We start from the raw sequence: 12762 nt of genomic DNA, 5'->3' as shown, positions 1-12762 counted from the left end.
TTAAAATCATTTCAGTGATTTTATTAGTCAACTCTGGGTATTCTTTATATTTTCCAACTTTCTGCTAAAAATTTTGCTCTGTGCATCTATACTCCTCTTGAGTTCTCTGAACATCTTCATCATCATTACTTTAACTTCTTTTTCAGATAAACTGCCTGTCTCATCACTTACTTTTTCTGGGATTTTATCTTGTACCTTGGCCTAGAAGATACTCCTCTGTCGTCTCATTCTGTATGTCTTTCTACTTCTACTTTTAGGTAGGATAGTTATGTTTCTCAACCTTGAAGAAGTGGCCCTCTGTGGGAGACATTCTATGTGTCCCAGCAGTACACTCCTCTTGTCACCCAAGGGCCAGAGTCCAGCCAGTCCCAGTGTAGACTCTGGCCTGTGTTTGTGGGCTCCTTCCACAGGCTTTGGGGCCGTTGTTTTCTTCCTTCTGGTATCAGCTCCCTGGTGGATGAGGCTGGACTAGAGGCTTATGCAGGTCTCTTGGCAGGAGAAGTCAGTGCCTGCCCACTGCTGGGTGAAGCTTGTTCCTGGACCTCTGGTGGGAAGGGCCTTGTCTCGATGTATTTTTAGGTCAGGAAGCCCACTGATAGGTGGGGCTGTGTTCCCACCCAGTATGTTCTTTGGCCTGAGGCTTCCCGGCCCTTAAGCCTACAGGTTATTGGGTGGGGCTAGGTTTTGGTGCTAGTGATTCAATCAAGATGTCAGCCTCCAGGAAAGCTCACATAGATAAATACTCCTGGAATGTCAGCCACCAGTTTTTATATCCCCTGGGTGAGCCACAGCCTTCCCCTATGACCCCAGGAGACCTTCCAAAACCAGCAGGCAGGCCTGGCCCAGGTTTCTATGAAATCACTAGTTCTGCCCTTGAACCTGGCACACATGAGATTCTGTGTACGCCTCCCAAGAGAATGAACTCTCTGTTTCCCCCAGCCCCATGGGGCTCCTAGAGCTAAGCACCCCTGCCTTCAAAACCAGATGTCCTGGGGCCTCTTCCTCCTCCCAATGCTGAAATCCCAGGCTGGGGAGACTGACATGGGGCTCAGAACTCCTGCGGGAGGGTCTCTGTGATTTACTCTCTAGCTTGTGGGTAGCCCACCCCGGGGGGTATGAGGCTTGATTATATCATGAGCACACCTCTCCTATCATCCTGCTGTGGTCCCCGCTTTGTTTCCAGTTGAAGATCTTTTTTGCCAGGTTCATCTTTTTTTCGATGCTTGTTTAGCAGTCAGCTGTGGTTTCACCGTAGTCGTGAGGACAGGAGAGCTCATGGAGGCCTATCAGCTGTTTTTCAGCAGTCATTGCAGGCCAGAAGGAACAGCCATGATATATTTAAAGTACTTAAAGGGAAAAGCCTAGAACCTAGGCTACATAGTCAGCAAAGTTATTAATCACAGTTGAAAGACAGTTAAAGAGTTTCTCAGATAAGCAAAACCTAAGAGTTCATCAATCCTAAACTGACCTTATAGGAATTATTTAAAGGTTTTCTTTATGTGAAAAGGAACAAGAAATAAGAACTTGTGTGAAGGGGGAAATCCCACTTTTAGGGCAAAAATGGAGCAACGGCTGTGAATCAACCACTTAAATAAGCCACTATAAAGACTGAAAGACAAAACTTGTAAAAACTATACTTACAGTAAACATTTATACAAGGCATATGAAGATATAGAAAATAAAATCAAAACCAAAAAAAAGAACTTACATGTCCTTAAATTACAATCACTTTAAGACAATCAGATATTGGAACAGAGCGAAATATATGAACCTCATGGTAATCATAAATCAAAAACTGACATTAGATATGCAAAGGCAAGTGAGAGAAACACAGACATAACAACAAAGAAAATCAATCAACCATAAGAGAAGAATATGAAGAAAGAAGGACAGAGAAGAACTACAAAAACATTTGGCAAAGTAGAAGGATACAACATTAACATACACAAATCAGTTGCATTTCTTTACACTAACAATGAAATAGTGGAAAAAGAAAGCAAAAAAAAAAAAAATAAAAAATCCCCTTTAAAATCACATCCAAAACAATAAAATACTTAGGAATAAATCTGGCCAAGCAAGTGAAAGACTTACACATGGAGAACTATGAAACATTGATTAAACAAATTAAAGAGGACTTAAAGAAATGGAAAGATATCCTATACTCTTGGATTGGGAGAATTAATAATGTTAAAATGGCCACACTGCCCAAGGCAATCTACACAGTTAAAGCATTCCCTATCAAGTTACCCAGGACATTTTTCACAGAACTAGAACAAATAGTCCTAAAATTCACATGGAATCATAAAAGACACAGAATTGTCAAAGCAATACTGAAGAAAACGAATAGAGCTGGAGGAATGAGCCTCCCAAACTTCAGACAATATTACAGAGCTACAGTAATCAAAAAAGTGTGGTACTGGCATAAAAACAGACACATGGATCAATGCAACAGAATAGGGATCCCAGAAATAAAACACACAGACCTACAATTAATCTTTGGCAAAGGTGACAAGATATATAATCGAGAAAAGACAGTTCCCTTAGCAAGTGGTATTGGGAAAACTGGACAGCAGCACGTAAGTGACTGAAGTTAGGGCACTCCCTCACACCATACATAAAAAATAAACTCACGATGGCTTAAAGATTGAAATATAAGAAGACATGGCACCATAAAACTCCTAGAAGTGAAAATAGGGAAAACATTCTGACATGAATTGTAGCAATGTGTTCTTAGGTCAGTCTCCCAAGGCAAGAAATAAAAGCACAAATAAACAGATGGGGCCCAAACAAACTTACAAGTTTTTGCACACATAGCAAAGCAAACCATAAAGAAAATGAAAAGACAAACTACAAAATTGAAGAAAATATTCACAATGTGACCAAAAAGGGCTTAATTTCCAAAATTTACAGATAGCACATAAAGCTCAGTAACAACAACAACAAAACAAATGATCCAAACCCCAAAACAGTCTGAAGACCTAGTCATTTCTCCAAAGAAAACTACAAATGGCCAACAGGCACATGAAAAGATGCTCAACATTGCTAACAACTAGAGAAATTCATGTCAGAACTACAATGAGGTATCACCTCACACCAGTCAGAATGGCCATTATTGAAATGTTTACAAATAACAAATGCTGGAGACACTGGGCAAAGGGAACCCTCCTACACTGTTGGTGGGACTGCAAATTGGTACAACCACTGTGGAAAATGGTAAGGAAGTTCTTTAAAAAACTAAAAGTAGAGCTACCATGTCATCCAACAATCCCACTGTTGGGCTCATCCAGAGAAAACACTAAATTAAAAAGATATATGCATCCCAATGTTCAAACAGCACTATTTGTAATAGCCAAGACATGGAAGCAACCTACGTGTCCCCTGTGAGATAAATGGATAAAGAAGAAGTGTTTTAGATATACATATATTTTATAAACACACACACCAGAATACTACTCTGCCATAAAAAAGAATGAAATGATACTATTTGCAGCAAAATGCATGGATCTACAAATTATACTAATAAAGTTCGTTACAGAAAGACAAATGCCATATGATAGAATTTAAAACATGCCACAAGTGAACTTATTTACAAAACAGAAACAGACTCACAGACTTAAAAGACAAACTTTGATTACTAAGTGGAAAGCAGGAAGGGGGATAAATTCGATGTTTGGGATGAGCAGATACAAACTCCAGTAGATATAAACTACTACATGTAAAATAAGTATAAAAACAAGGTCCTTCTGTATAGCACAGGGAACGTTTTTCAATATCCTATAATAAACCATAATGAAAAAGAGTAAGGAAAGGAATATATATATATATATATATATATATATATGTATATGTGTGTATATATATATGTGTGTGTATATGTATATATATATATACACATACACAATGCTGTACATATTCAAACAAAATATTATTATATGAATTAAGCCATTATATTAACAGAGTAATAGTAGACTATACTGAAAATGCAATACTGGTCAAGATTCAAAAATAACTATTCAACACCCATTTATGATAAAAAAAAAACTCTCACCAAAGTGGGTATAGAGGGAACATATCTCAACATAATAAAAACTATATATGACAAACCTACAGCCAGCATAGTACTCAACGGTGAGAAACTCAAAAGCTTCCCACTTAAAATCTGGGACAAGACAAGGCTGCCCACTATCACCACTCCCATTCAACATAGTCTTGGAAGTCCCAGCCACAGCAATCAGGCAAGAAAGAAATAAAAGGGATTCAAATTGGAAAAAGAAGATGTAAAATTCTCACTATATGCAGATGACATGATACTATATATAGAAAACCCTAAAAGGTCCACAAAAAAACTACGAGAACTAATCAAAGAATTCAGCAAGGTAGCAGGTTACGAGATTAACATTCAAAAATCAGTTGCATTTCTTTACAGTAATGATGAATCAACAGGAAAAGAAAGTAAAGAAACAATCCCCTTTAAAATAGCACCCAAAGTAATAAAATACCTAGGAATAAATCTAACCAAGGAGGTGAAAGACTTATACACAAGAGAACTAGAAAACATTAAGGAAATTAAAGAATACTTAAAAAAACGGAAAGATATCCCATGCTCTTGGATTGGAAGAATCAATATTGTTAAAATGCTCATACTTCCCAAGGCAATCTATAGATTTAATGCAATCCCTATCAAATTACCAGGGACATATTTCACGGAACTAGAACAAATCATCCTAAAATTTATACGGAATCACAAAACACTCAGAATTGCCAAAACATTACTGAAGAAAAAAAGGCTGGGTTGGAGCCTAAATGTACAGACTGGGAGAGAACAGGATTTTAACTACTCTGACCATTTCCTGCTGAATGAAACACAGGCTGAACCCTCACATTTCAAAAGTGCCCAGTTGGTGAAAAGACCCACTGCAGGGAGGAGAAGGGAAGAAACCTCTCCTTAACCCAGGTCCCAGATGAGGAAACAGCCCAGTGACACTCGGCCCAGTGACACTCACTCAGCCCAGAGGGCCCTCAGACTGAATGTGCACATGGGAACCCGGGCAGAAGTGGGCTCCAGGCATCCCCTCACCTGCGCAAGGTGGCGGTGGCTCTCAGCACCCACCTCAGCACCCACCTGCCCAGCCTTCCTCACTGAGTCACAAGGGAACTGGGTGGGAAGGATTTCAGCCTCATGTGTTTGGCCCCGCGTGGGGCTGGGATTCCGCCTCCATCCAAGTGGAGCGCAGTGATGTTCATGGAATAGGGTGTGTCTGGAACCAGCTGCTCCAAGTGCGCCGTGGGGGTGTTCCCTGGCACCACAACCTGGAGGGGATGACATGCCAAATTCTGTCTGGTAACAACCCAAATGCTTATTTACTCTTTTATTAGCATAATAATGTTTATACTGAAGGACTGAGCCCAGACTCAGCAGAAGCCAACCTCTGTGCTACTTCGTGACATCTCCCCAGGCCACAGCATTACATGCACTTTTCCCTCAGAAATTCCCTCTCCACTAAATCTGAGTACACACTTGACCCTTAGCAACCTCGACAACCTCCCATTTAGGTTCCTGGCGAAGGTTCTCAAATACAACATCCAGGGCTTACGATAGTGACCCCAAAGCACCCTGAATGTTAGAGACACTTCTCAGGGAAAGGTTTTTCTATTAAAATGGAGCTACTCCATGCGATGGACAAGGGCAGTGCTGTCTGAACATGTCCTGCCACACACAAGGGTGCAAATCAACACTCGGACAGGCTCAACTTGTGTTTATCTTTGTCCATGGTCCCTGCTTCTTTTTGTAAAGTCTCATAAATTTACTTTCCCTCAGGTGTTGTGACACTCTCCCTACTCAAATTAGTCATTTCTGCTCTCTCTGTTATTAATCTACTTAGAGAATGGAATAGTACTAAGCCAGATTGGGCAGTCTATTAAGAGCCAATGAAGGCAAACTTTTAGGTAGGGTCCTAACAAAGACGTGTGTGTTACAATGAAAGTCCATATTGACAAGGTGTATCAACGACTTGCATTTACTACTAGGGTTTTTAACTCATATAGCTAATTTGCTTTTTCCCCAAATTTGCTTTTGCTTACTAACCCCTACAGTTCATACCGTTACAATTTAATTCATCAAAAGCAATCACTTAATAAGCATTGTACATGGGCATGTTTGTGGCCTGTGTTCTCACAGGCTGCCAAACATGACACAAATATGAGACGAAGTTCATCAGGAAATGAGTGTGCCTGTGACCCAGGGCCACACCAACTGACCTACTGTCCTGCACCAGCAACTACAGCAGGAGGCACCGTAAAATCTACAAAATTCTTCTGCCAGCTCTAAGGTTACAACAGTACTTACAGGTTCCGGGGGCCTCGTGCTAGCCAGGGGAGCGCACACAACGCGGTACTGCGGCACTGGCCAGGGGCGGGGTCGAGATCGTCCCAGCTGTTTGGGGTCGGACTGTACACTTGGACATCTCTGGCCAGTCTTCTCACCACTGAGGAAAGAAAAGCCAACATGTATTTCTTACATCTATTTATACATGTCAAGCTTTTGTTATCACTTCCCCCAAACTTCCACTTTGTAGCAGGATAAAATACTGACCTCTTTAGACTTTGAATTATCTGCATTCAAAAGCAGATGAAAACTCTCCAAATCCACATTTAGCCAAACTTAGCCAACTAGGGCCTTGGTCTCTATGGAAGCTAAGTTGTTGCCAATAAAAACAAGGGAGTACAAGTAGTAGTACTGGGTTGGCCATAAAAGGACAAGGGACAAGGAGCAAGAGCGAGAAATTGGAAAAGAAGCTTCAGTCTTCCAGCACAGGTCATGGAGAGAGAGACAAGAGGATTCTACCACCTCCGCCTCTAAATGAGAACTGACAACACCGAGGACACCCATCTAACTGTGGCAGCTAGGTTAGCTGGTTTCAATCATTCATTTCTTCTCATTCAACAGACACTGAATGTCTTCTGTGAGTCAAAGAAAAGGCAAATATAGGGAGAAATCAAAGATAACTCAGTTCTCAATTAACTGCCCCTACAGGGACTTAGAAAAACATGCAAATTAAATCCATATATTATCCCCAAACTCCATTTTACCAATAACATCATTTTTCTAGATCACTAATCTTTTGCCAAAAGAAGTCATCCACATTTGCTTTCTTTTAGCCATCAACACATAGATTTTTAAGCCAAATAAAATATTTAGAGGTATGCACCAAAGACTTTAAACAATACTACAAAGAATTGTAAAACCACTATAAACTGTTTTCCCAAGATGTTAATAGCAAATGAAAGCAGAGATTTTCAATGCCAAAAAGCACTTCATCAGCAGAGAAATGTGCTATCAAGTAACGTGACCAACAGATTTCAACAACTGCCACTCAAAGCCAGTGACAAAACGCTGCTTCATACAAATTTATCGAGCACAAAGCAAAGCTCATGAACTTTTGTCAGTGACAGAGAATACTGGTAACTGTATACACATTTATAAATCCTAAAGTTAACACTTCAGAAGAATGTCATTTTTATTTCATATACTAAAATATTAACAATTGGTGGGGGTTGGGAGGTAAACTATGTGTAAATGTTACATTTTTATTCCATCATTATGAATTTCCCAAATTTTCTTTATATGTTAAACTTTATGCTACACTAAAAAGCAAAATGCATCATGAAAACGCTAAATTTGTCTGCCTTCTTACTTCCACATCCTTCCAGTGTCTGGTGTACACCCTCCATCGCCCTCAGGATAAAGGGGAACCACTGTAACGGTGTCTGGGGCATCTGGCTGCAGATTCCTATGAATGGCATCATTGGTATTCACAGGGATTGGCACCTGAAGATTTTAATAAAATGTAAAGTACTTGATTTGAAAACCTTGTACAAGAAATAATACTTTGAACAATCACTCAAAATATTAACTGAAGACCAAGTCAAGAAGCAGGTTCCGTAGTATTGGGACCTAAGGATATGCCCCCATATGAACTGTTGTTAAGAGTTGATGAAGGCCTCTCTGCACACAGCCAGCTCCTTCTTGAAAAGCCCCTAGAATGATTTGATTCCCCAGCCCCAGTCCCCCAAAAGTTCCCATCACCCAGGCACTGAGGCCCCAACCGACTACCCTCCGTCAAGTTCTACAGAAGAAACATGAACTCCTTCAGCGCTACGGTACACTAGTTAACTCTTGATCTCCACTTTGCAGTCTACAGCTGAAACTAACACACTTTTCCCTACAGGAAATAGTGACCAGTTCCTACAGACCACCTGCTGTGGGTGCATAAAAGAGCTTCTACTGGTGAGGATTTCACTCTGTGTGCTCCCAGCGAACGTGCAAAGTGCTGGTGGAAGGGTCGGTCATACACTGAGGTTCCTCGCGGTATTCAAAGGTTCTGAAATGCACAGAAAGCACATCACTGTGACTAACAACCCAGCACACACGAAGCCCAGGTTTACTGATGAGTCCTGGGAACCCTAGAACACAGGATCCCTTTAGCAGGCACCCCGCAAATACCTGTTGAAGTAGTGAATAAAGGAAAAAAGGTCTGTGATTATCGGGTACATGTCTCATCCCTCCACAAGGTACTGTGGCCTCAGAGCATAGTTTGTTTGTGTTATCCTAGAAGGTAATAAACACCTTTCTCCAAGACCAGAGACAGATAACTCCAGTAAGGATATTAAAAACAATTTAGATCTTTGGGGGAGGGTATAGCTCATGGGTAGAGTGTATGCTTAGTATGCAGAAGGTCCTGGGTTCAATCCCCAGTACTTCCATTAAAAAATAAATAAAACCTAATTACCCTCCATCCCCAACAGAGACCAAAAAAAAAAAAAAAAAAAAACACCAAAAGATTAACATGAAATCTTAAAAGTTTAGCAAAACTCTGTGTCACCCCAGTGTTTCCAGTGGAAGATGTGATTCCATCCCCATGATGGTTTACTAAAAAAGCCACAGGAGTCCAGATTCACTTACTGGTCTCGCCTCTTCCCGTCATGCAACCTCCTTCCGCATCAGGATACAGGGAGGGCAGGGTGATGGTGTAAGGAGTGTCAGGCTTCAGCTTCTGCAGGACCACACTGTTCTGCTGTCCGCCTATCCTGATCTGGAGTAAAACAGGGATTGTCAGCTTCGCTCCCTCCAGCTCACTCAACTGCTAGGAAAAGCTCTTTCTCTGTTTGAGACCTTTGTCAAGATCTGGAAACATACTCCACCGTGAAAGTTTAAAATATATCCTAGGGTATCATTTTAAATGTAAACTAGGCCCCTTAAATCATAAAAAGGATTTTTAAGCCTTAAACTAGTGATCTTAAAAAGATACTTCAACTATCAAGCGGCCAGCACTGCAAAGTTCCATCCAAAACATGTCTCACAGATCTCTTCTCCAAAAAGGCATTAGTCCTAAGTGAGCTGCAAAGGACCTTGAAAAGACAGCAAAGGTCTGCATAATAGTAGAGGCCATTCAGTATTATTCTCACCTTTTTACAGATGGTTTTTACTTGATTTAGAAGCACATTAAAAAAATTCAGCAAAAGATCTAAAGCTTTTTGGTTTCCCCCTCCAAAACTTCTCCACGGTCAGTGTTACCCGTGCAGACTACATGACAGGACCCCCTGCCAGGCCACAGTCAGGCAGGGCTTCCCAGTCCTCTCCCTGACTCCAGCCTGCTGGTATGAAGAGTTTTCAATATCCTCCAATTATGGAGTTTGAAGGGTTTTTTTTTTTTAATTCACTGTTTAGGGCCATCTAGCTACCCTGTTGAATGAATATTCAGCTGTCTTGTTAACAGTCTACTGAATTCAGAGGTTTATGCCATACCAATTAAAATCGCATGAAAATGGCAGGCTGCCCGCAGTGGGTGCACATGCGGAGGGTTGGATGCACTAGCACAGTCCAGGTGTTTCCCACTGAGTACCATCCACTCAAAGAGTCAGTTTCAGAGAAAACCTCAGTGGATCACTGGACTCATCCTCATGATGAGCAAGATGAGCTACAGCAGCGAATTTGGACAACTTTAGTAAATTTGGGAGTTTGAGATTTGCAAATGTTAAAAACAGAATAAAAAAGAAATTTTTCTGTATAGCACAGGAAACTATATTCAATAATCTTGTAGTAACCTATAATGGAAAAGACTATGAAAATGAATATATGTATATATAAGCATGACTGGGACATTATGCTGTACACCAGAAATTGACACATTGTAACTGACCATACTTTAATAAAAAAAATCAGTATGTGAGGTTATAAGAGCAAAGCATCAACATGACATTTTTGTTACTTGACGATCTGAAAGCATCCACTTAGTAGAACCAGCCTCATAAGGAAGCAGGAGGGTGTGTGCCCACTTCTCCCATCCAACTCTCCAAAATCATTCCAGCACCAGGGAGTCATCAATTTGATTATTTCTTGGACTAGCATTAAAATGCAAATATGCCAAAGAATAACAAATCTTAAGGGATTATCAGCTAACATGCTACACGGGATAAGTTTATGAGCTGTCTTCTAATTATGATAAACAGCTGAGAGACAGTAAGAGAGACTCAGCAGCAGTTGGAGAGTCAGTATCACCAACAACAGAAATGCTAAGCTTTGCCTAAATCTGGCCTGACAAAGACAAAAGTTCTGTTTCTGCCATTAAAATACTAATCCATCAAATGTGTCTTTTACACATAAGACAGTTGATGGCCACTGGTTATTTAGTTTATTATTGATAAGCTATAGGACAGATTCTCAACCCAAGTGTCTCATACTAAGTTTAGTTCTTTGGAAACTGCAACAGGGCAACTCACAAGGCACACTGGGGACAGGAGAGTCTCTGATTCAGCTAAACCCACTTACTGTGCAGTACAGAGACCTGTAACCACTGCCAGCATCCACCTCTGCTAACACCTCGAACATGGTAACAGATATGACCTACTTGCTGGAGCTCAGCAAGTCAGATGAGTAAAAGGGGAAAACTCACCTCTCTCTCAGGCTAATCGAGGAAATACGGCAGCCTCCAAAACATCAACAAAATGCTAGCCCTCATCAAAAGAGGTATTTGGAGTAGATCAGAAAGCATATCCCTGTTTTTGGTGTTTTTTTTTTTAACACTAAGTGCCTGCCATGACTCTTAATAAAGTATCACTAGAGAAACAAGCAAGTGGATGAACTGAAGACTCACAGGTGCTGTCTGGTTGCTTTTAAGAGCCACAGAACCCCTGCTGCCCTGGGTACCGGTTTCCTTTCCAGGCTGGCCACCATGCCTCACTCTCAGAGGCTGTGCAGTGATGGCCCCACATCCTTCAGATTTACTTCCTAAACTTCCCTCAAAGGCGAGTACCATTCTTGGCTCCAAAGAAATGCCATGTTCCTCACCGGAAAACTTACTCCTGAGAGAGGGGTGGGGTCCTGACTTCCTGAGCCCACTAAGAGCCCACCTCCAAGCAGAGAGTGGGCCCACCACAGCCAGATCCTAAAAGTGGGCCAGGCTGGCTCTCCAGAGAAATCACTGTGCAGCTGTCCTGGGAGGCCAGATGGCACAGGCCACAGAAGATGTCCTCATCAGACTAGTGAGCTCAACTCCTTGGAGACACACACAGTCCACCCAAGCAGGAGAAACCATCAGCACCGAGTCTGGAGACGTGTTCCCTGAGAGTCACCTAACTGAAGCCCCTCGTGGGAAGTGTGGGAACAGCCAGAAATAGGCTGAGAGTGAGGGACCCCTCGAGGGGCTGCCTGACTGACTCTCTTACCACAGGTGAGGCCAGCGCACAGACCACACAGAAAACAGAGCTGGCTTTGCACGTGGACTCCCACTGCCTTTCCCAGGAGAGCAACATTGACTCAAACCTGTTGTTTGCAGCTGGTGTTAAGCCCTGGAAGGGGCACATGCAGTAAACGCAACAGCCCTTCTAACAGCAGGCACAGGAGATAAAGAGGAGTCTGCAGCCCTGCACCCCCACCATCCACCCCGAGGCCCACAGCTTAGCTCCCAGAAACCAGAGCGTTTGTCGTGAATAAACATGAAATCACCCAGAACAGGCTTTGTGACCAAAGACAACAACACCTACTTGAAAACTTGGCGATCAGATGGGAAGATGGTTATTGAGTAAAAATGATTTATATGTAAACCTGTGGTTGATCAGAATGATTAACCAGAGAATACTTTGCCTGCTAACTTCGTATTTGGTGGCCCCCGTAATTCTTTTATAACCGACATGTGGCAATGCTTGAAATATGACTTCCATCTGGCCAAAATGATGAATCAGTTACTTTTATTGTGTCCAGTGAATGACTATGGCATATCCATTCCAAGGGTCAATAAATAACACATTTGATTAATTTCCCTTTAAAAATCTATGATCAACATGTATATCATTCAACTCCTTGAGTAACCAAGAAACCATGAAGTTTTTCCTCAAATAGAAAAGGATTACAGCATTTATTCAATTTCATCGTGCAGGCACAGGATGAGAGACACTCTGTCAAAACCACAGAAAACAAATCCTGTAACAAATTTAAAATACGAGAATTTAGTTTCAGAACTGGTTGGATTCTGGGTGTTCAGAATCCTATGTGACTCAAATTTGGCAAAGTTCTTTTTTCCTTTTAATATTTAATGTGAAATTTCCACCAACTTCAAAAATGAAGTAGACAAAAATAAGAGAAGCAACAGATTGCCGTAGGAAGACATTTACATCGCTGAGAAGAAATCATGCAAAGTAATCTGAACTACATAAAAATAAACACTTTGTTATTAATTCATTTACAACTCAGGAAACCCAAAGCTC

General features: G+C 41.3%; 1 protein-coding gene across 1 annotated transcript in view; it reads right to left on the bottom strand.

The window, feature by feature from the left end:
• LOC140685996 (uncharacterized) overlaps nucleotides 1-12762 on the bottom strand; it is a 168148-nt gene that overhangs the window by 87788 nt on the left and 67598 nt on the right. The window contains exon 2 of the mRNA XM_072938384.1: nucleotides 6347-6485. The gene's annotated coding sequence lies outside the window, so the exon portion shown is untranslated. The remainder of the gene's footprint in view (nucleotides 1-6346; nucleotides 6486-12762) is intronic.

The sequence above is a fragment of the Vicugna pacos genome, chromosome 15 (genome assembly GCF_048564905.1).
Source record: "Vicugna pacos chromosome 15, VicPac4, whole genome shotgun sequence".
Taxonomy (NCBI): Eukaryota; Metazoa; Chordata; class Mammalia; order Artiodactyla; family Camelidae; genus Vicugna; species Vicugna pacos.
The sequence above is the reverse complement of the archived record's forward strand: the minus strand, read 5'-3'. Positions and strand labels throughout refer to the sequence as shown.